Genomic DNA, 7,452 nt, shown 5'->3' with positions numbered 1-7,452 from the left:
GCCGGCTTAAGGGCAGAATACTCCAGCTTATCCAGCAACGAGCAAGATCAACTCCTGTTAAATCGTTCGCCATGAAGGCTCTAAGCTTTGATAATTGGGGAGCATAGTTGGCCCTTTCTCTTGCTGTCAACCTCTGAGGAAAAGGATGTGTGTTGCTAAGACGTTCAGGGCGGTAACCTGGCAAAGGATTTTCATCAGATGGAGATGTATAAATGCAGTAAAACCAAGTCTGGTTCCACTCTTTTGGGGTGACTGTGGAGTTTGGGGTGAGGGAAGGTGACTTCCTTCCTTTTCTGAACCGCCATTCCACCCAGCTCCGTATTGGGTCCATCTGAGAACTCTGTGCGACGGTTTAAGTGAAAGAAATCCCTAAATAGTTCGACTGAAGGTTCCTCTTGCAGATGAACCTCACAAAGGACTTGGAAGTGGCAGATGTTGGTCACAGAATTGGGACCGATGTCTTGAGGGCGCAGCTGAAAATTGGCCAGTACATCCCGGAAATTTTTTGAACTGGGAGGGCTAAAACCTTGTCCGAGATGATCAGCAAACACGACTACCTCTCCGTCCTTGGGTGTAGGAGGACTTTCCGGGCCAGGGACCCTCCAGTGGATGACATCTTTCTTGGCTAAAGCGCCTGTTTTAACAAGATTGTTTAATTGTTCCTCGGTTACTCAAGAAGGAGCCGAATTGCATTCATACACTTGCTTGGCCATGGCAATGGAAATCTGAAACATGATTATTGCCAGTTTACGATTTACAGTGGACAACTATACAGCAGTATAAGGATACAAGCATATTGATAAACCGGAATTGGTTATTCGAAGCCGGAGTCTGACAATGGAAACAGTACAGTGATGAAAGCATTGGCGGTTCAACAGGGGACTAATGGTATCTACTGGGTCATCATTTTGTATGTGAACCGCCCAATCTGGTATTAAAGATGTATAAGTGAAGGGAAAAACAGGTTTCACAAGTTGGCATTGTAATTTTGGATCTACCGCATGTCAGAAAATGAAAATATATTCAGACCTAAAAATTGGTACCGAAGCAGTTGATGAAGGTTCAGATGGGATTTTCTACTTAAATGAGATGAGTTGGATATCAAACAGTTGCTAAAACTACTACCGCGCGAGATCTATGTGTTTTTTGGATCTAATCCATGGATATAAGTAAGGATAAAGAAGGGCGGTGAAGAACACTGATGAACGACAGAAACCCTAAGTGCAGATCTATGGTAAGAGAAAGGGGAGACTTACGGAGGCTGTCGAGCAGCGGCGGCGCGCGAAGGAGCTCTGGTACGTTCAGGTCGATGCAGCGGCCAAGGTTGGTGCAGCAGTCGAAGGTTGGCGACGGCCTTTGAGGTCGAAGGCTCGGGCGTCGCGAGGATGACGATGACGCGAAGAGGCACGAGGGGGAAATTGGAAAGACCCCCTTGCCCTATTTATAAGGGAGATAACCGACAGGCGCGAAAATTGAGGAGCCGAATTTTTGGATATGAGGCGGAGCTGTCGCCTCGATTGTCGGAGGCTCATTAATGAAGGTGGATTATACACAGTTTTAAATAGCAGGTGACGTCACGGAGGTTTACCATGATCCTAGAAGATGATGTCACGACGGTTTACAAGATCATGTGAAGATGTTGAAGAAGCAAATTTCTTAAGTATTGAGGATTGACATGAACCAGTTCAAATCAATCAGGGGCCGAATGTTGGGGATATTACCACTGGGCGTAAACCGGCCAGGAGTGGCCGGGTTAACCCCATAAGTAGTTCATCTGTATCTGAAGCCTATGAAGACAGACGATGACGCTTCATGAAGGCCTAGGGCCCAAAGCCGGTTTAAGGCCTGTAGACACAAACCGGCATTGATATGTAAACTTGTGTTGTAAGATAGAAGTAGCAGAGACCGAGTCGGACACGATTATGAGCCGGCCTCAGAGTCTGTAAACCGACGGGCGTCAACCCATGTATATAAGGGGACGACCCGGTGGAGGTTCAAGGACAACAGACAATAACTCGAGACTCAGGCAAAGCGTATTCGCTCCCTGGTCATCGAAACCCCATCAATTCCATCACAACTAGACATAGGCTTTTACCTTCATCGTAAGGGCCGAACTAGTATAAAACTCTCTTGCGTCCCTTGTCCGCTTTAACCCCTTTAAGCTAACACGTAGCGATGGCTCCACGACTAAGTCCTTTCTCTAGGACATCTGCCGTGACAAAACCATGACAGTTATGGTTCTTCCTTTTTAGCAAGATTAACCATTCTTCCATGAGGAAATTGTAAGACTTATTCTATAAGTTGTTCCTGATAAATCCCTGGAGTATCTGAAGTCCGACCTTTGCTTGAAGACCATGTCAATGCTATCTCAAAGCATGTCTATGGTACTCCAATTTTCAACAAGAACATTTGAAGCCCAATGCTAAATGTTTCTTGCTCAATTATCCAAACACCGTTGCATGGGTAATGTCATGAAATTTCTCCCCCCTTACCTAAAGGGTTTTCGACATTATATCCTGCAACGGATATCACGCGCTACTTGTCCTTGGGAAGGATATACCCTTGAAATATGTGTTTAAACACATTTTCCTTTCCATTGTTCTGTTTAATCTGATAATCACTTTTCCTTTCCATTGGTTTGTTTAAACCTTCTTGTGATCTACATTATATAAGCAGTAATATGTCCCTGCTTATGTAAACACCTCGTTGTACCACTCTGTTAGTAAGACCCTGTTACTTTTGTTGATGACATTCCAGTAACCACCGATGGACGAGAACTTTGCCTATTGGTCCGCCTCGTTCAACGAGCAGGAAAATGGTTCTCTTCGTCCCTCGCCCTTGGTACTGATGTTGTTGCCAACATAACTGATAGGCTATCATCTGACATACCTTGCTTACATGATCATGCAAGACGTCATCGCCCTTCCTACTTTTAACCCACATGGTGGGCCCATAACCCACAGTTCCACAGGATCGAAACCTGACTCTCCTGTACACCCTGTTGTCAAAGTTATTCCTCGCGCTTGACTTCTTATGTAACTCACGGGCCACCTGCCAAGTGGTCAATTCTGGTATCAGACGCAGTACTTATTCTCGTTGCTCTGAACCCCTTTCACCTTCTGATTAGGCATCGAACGCTTGCCTATCCGTTTGAAACTTCTCATGGTACCTTCTTACTTTGCTCTCGATATCTTCTTAAGTTTCAATTCGAGAGATACTTATGCTTCTTCCCCTGAGTTAACCGTCTGATGCTCGATCTTGTTAGAATCCGTCCTTATAGAGTTTTCCCTTCTTACCCTTTCGAAGTACGGTGAAGATTCCCGAAGGAAGAATGTCGATTTCATAACGATGACCTGAAGCAGAGAAATGAAGACATCAACGTAATGGATCGACCTCTTTGAGAAGAGCAACCAAGACCGAGAAGATCCATTAGAATTTCACAACCAAAAATTTCCCCCTTACACCACCTCTTAAATCTCGGGACGAGATTTCTTGTAGTGGAGGAGAATTGTGACGCCCAGATAATTAGGCTACAGTAATCACACGTTAATGATGCCACGTCACCATGGTTACTGTTGTTAATCTTGCGTTACTTCAAAACCGATTCAAACTCGAATTTGAATTTAAGTCAGACGATAAAGGTTTTCAAATATTAAAACTAAAATGTTCGAGTTGTGCCAAATAAAGAAAAAGTAGTTATGGTGGAGAAACCACATTGTAGTAGAAATATTTGAGTGCAGAAGAATAGATAAAACGGTAGCAAAACAATTAGTTAAATGCCTTTTACGATAAATAAAATATTAAACTATTTTGTTTAGTTGCCCAAACATATGTGGCAGTAGCATATTTATTAACACTAAATTAGGGAATACTTTTTATAGTTTATAAAACTAAAATAAAAGAGGAACTAAAATGTAACAACAAAAGAAAAGGAAAATATAACAGAAAATGAAGGAAAGAAGAAACCAACCCCCCTGGGCCGTTTGGGCCAACTAGGCCACCAGCCCGGCCCACCAGGCCGCCTTCTCCTTCCTACTGCTCACAGGGAGCTCGGTGGCCACTCGCGCCGCGTCCACGCCACAGACCCTCCACGTGTCGGCCATCCGCTGCCTTCCCGTACTGGATATAGCCCACCCCGACCCCCCTGGAGAACCCTAGCATGTCCATTCCCCTTCCTCGCGTCGTTCTCCTCCTCCCCCACACAAGTCCGACGCTGCCATCGCCGTGCCGTCGCCGTACACGTGACCATCGGCCATCGTTCGCCGCATCTCCGTGTCCAGAAGAACCGCATCCACCGTCTACGTCTCCTGCTACACCGACACGACGCCGGGGAGCCCTGCAACGACGGGATCGATCCATCTTCAACCTTCGGTCGCAGCCGTTCGATGCGTCGATCCGCGCGCCTCCGATAACCCCGAGCCTTCCCCAGGCATCACAGTGAGCTCCGCCTCGATCCCCCTTTCCTCTAGGTGTCGTTCTCGTTCTCTTGCCGCCCTTCCACGAGATCCGCTCCGGCCGCCGCATCAGCTCGTCGTAGTCGTCATTTTGGTCGGCCTCAGCTCGCACCCGTTGCGTGGATCGATGCGGCGCCTCGCGCTGGTTCCGTAGGAGCTCGCCCTGCTCTGTTTGGCGGCCTGGAGATCAGTCCCGCGTCGCCGGCGAGCACGCACGTGCGCGCCACGGCCGCGCCCCCCGCCTTCTGTCGTTGCTGCTGCCGCCGATACCCCACGCCTGCTGCTGCTCCGCGCTTGGCGTGCTCGCCCCTTCGCGCGCGCTCGCGTTGGCCCACGCGCTCCCGCTCGCTGCTGCGCTGCTCTTCCTGCTGCTCCCGTGCGCTACTGCTGTCGCCCGCTGCCTGTACCTGCTGCTCTTGTGCTGCAGCCGCCCGCCGCCTGATGCCTCTGCTTGCTGCGCTGCTGCCGCTCTTGCGCAGTTGCTCTACTGCTGCTTACTCCTGCTACTACGCTGTTGCTTTACTACTGCTAATGGTCATGGCCACCGTGATTTTGCGCCCATGTGTGTTGGCCTTGGCAACACACGCGTGGCTGGATGTGTGGCCGGCCCTCTGTAGATTAGTTTAGGAACTAATTAGTGCTAGTTAATTTAGTTGCTACCCTATGCCACATGGGGCCCACCCACTAAATAAATTGTGCAGATTAACTCTAAATCAAAACTGACTCTATGACATGCGGCCCCCTCACCAAATCTGTTAAATTAATTGAACTATTAATTTGCACGGTCTCTATGACAGCTAGGTCCCACCCGCCAGTTTGACCAGTCAACTGCTGACTGGACTATTGAGTTTGAACCTGACCCCACCTGTCATACACTATGGCTGGCACTGCACTATGTGACAAGAGTATTTACTCTTTTTAATTCGAATTAATATAATCCAGTAATTTTAGAAATTCAAATAAATTTTGAAAAATCATATAAAATAATCTGTAACTCGGATGAAAATAATTTATACATGAAAGTTGCTCAGAACGACGAGATGAATCCGAATACGCATCCCGTTTGTCCGCCACACATTCCTAGCATAGCGAACACACAACTTTTCCCCTTCGGTTCATCTGTCCGAAAACGCGAAACACTAGGGATACTTTCCCGGATGTTTCCCCCCTTTTTTGGTATCACCTAGTACCGCGTTAGGGTACATCTAACACCGTTGTTTGCTTTGTCATGCATCGTTATGCATATGTTTGCATTGTATTCATTGTTTCTTCCCCCTCTTCTCTCCAGTAGACTACGAGGCCGACGCCGCTGCTGGTGCCCCGTTCGACTACGGTGTTGACGACCCCTCCTTGCCAGAGCAACCAGGCAAGCCCCCCCCCCCTTGATCACCAGATATCGCCTATTCTTCTCTATACTGCTTGCATTAGAGTAGTGTAGCATGTTATTGCTTTCCGTTAATCTTATTCTGCTGCATAGCCTGTCATTGTTGCTACAGTTGTTACCCTTACCCGCAATCCTAAATGCTTAGTATAGGATGCTAGTATTCCATCAGTGGCCCTACACTCTTGTCCGTCTGCCATGCTATACTACTGGGAGGTGGGACTGGCCCTGGTTGGCGTTCGCGGTTACTTCATAATAACACGCTTAACGAGATCTTGGTATTTGATCTGAGTCTGGCCACTGGCCTATACGCACTAACCAACTACACGGGAACAGTTATGGGCACTCGACATCGTGGTATCAGCCGAAGCCTTCGTGACGTCAGCAACTGAGCGGCGCGTGCCGCATTGGACCGTAAGCTCGCGCTTGTATTAAGGGGGCTAGGTCTGCTTCCGGCCGCGTACGCAATGTGCAGGTGTGCAATGGGCGATGGGCCCAGACCCCTGCGCGCTTAGGATTTAGACCGGCGTGCTGACCTCTCTGTTGAGCCTAGGTGGGGCTGCGACGTGTTGATCTTCCGAGGTCGGGCATGACCCAGGAAAGTGTGTCCGGCCAAATGGGATCGAGTGTGTTGGGTTATGTGGTGCACCCCTGCAGGGAAGTTTATCTATTCGAATAGCCGTGATCTTCGGTAACAGGACGACTTGGAGTTGTACCTTGACCTTATGACAACTAGAACCGGATACTTAATAAAACACACCCTTCCAAGTGCCAGATATAACCCGGTGATCGCTCTCTAACAGGGCGACGAGGAGGGGATCGCCGGGTAGGATTATGCTATGCGATGCTACTTGGTGAACTTACCGTCTACTCTCTTCTACATGCTGCAAGATGGAGGTGGCCAGAAGCGTAGTCTTCGACAGGATTAGCTATCCCCCTCTTATTCTGGCATTCTGCAGTTCAGTCCACCGATATGGCCCTTTACACATATACCCATGCATATGTAGTGTAGCTCCTTGCTTGCGAGTACTTTGGATGAGTACTCACGGTTGCTTTTCTCCCTCTTTTCCCCCTTTCCCTTCTACCTGGTTGTCGCAACCAGATGCTGGAGCCCAGGAGCCAGACGCCACCGTCGACGACGACCCCTACTATACCGGAGGTGCCTACTACTACGTGCATCCTGCTGACGACGACCAGGCAGGAGGCTTGCGCCTCTTTCGATCTGTATCCCAGTTTGTGCTAGCCATCTTATGGCAACTTGTTTAACTTATGTCTGTACTCAGATATTGTTGCTTCTGCTGACTCGTCTATGATCGAGCACTTGTATTCGAGCCCTCGAGGCCCCTGGCTTGTATTATGATGCTTGTATGACTTATTTTATTTTTAGAGTGTGTTGTGATATCTTCCCGTGGGTCCCTGATCTTGATCGTACACGTTTGCGTGTATGATTAGTGTACGATTGAATCGGGGGCGTCACACCTCCCTCTGCGCAAGATCCCGCATCCCGTGCCAGTTTGCCGCTTCGCCTCTCCTCGCTGGGGATCTCCACGGTGCCCGACAAACCGGAACCACCTTGAGCCACTTCAGCCACCCTCCTCCATGAATCGCCGTCGCCGG

General features: G+C 48.6%; 1 long non-coding RNA gene across 1 annotated transcript; it reads left to right on the top strand.

The window, feature by feature from the left end:
• The first annotated feature begins 4,147 nt into the window (after positions 1–4,147).
• On the top strand, positions 4,148–7,221 carry LOC141042107 (uncharacterized). The gene is made up of 3 exons (XR_012203922.1): positions 4,148–4,437; positions 5,743–5,820; positions 6,938–7,221. It is a non-coding gene; the product is annotated as an uncharacterized lncRNA (long non-coding RNA).
• The last annotated feature ends 231 nt before the right edge of the window (positions 7,222–7,452 follow it).

Source organism: Aegilops tauschii, chromosome 2 (genome assembly GCF_002575655.3).
Source record: "Aegilops tauschii subsp. strangulata cultivar AL8/78 chromosome 2, Aet v6.0, whole genome shotgun sequence".
NCBI lineage: Eukaryota > Viridiplantae > Streptophyta > Magnoliopsida > Poales > Poaceae > Aegilops > Aegilops tauschii.
The sequence above is the reverse complement of the archived record's forward strand: the minus strand, read 5'-3'. Positions and strand labels throughout refer to the sequence as shown.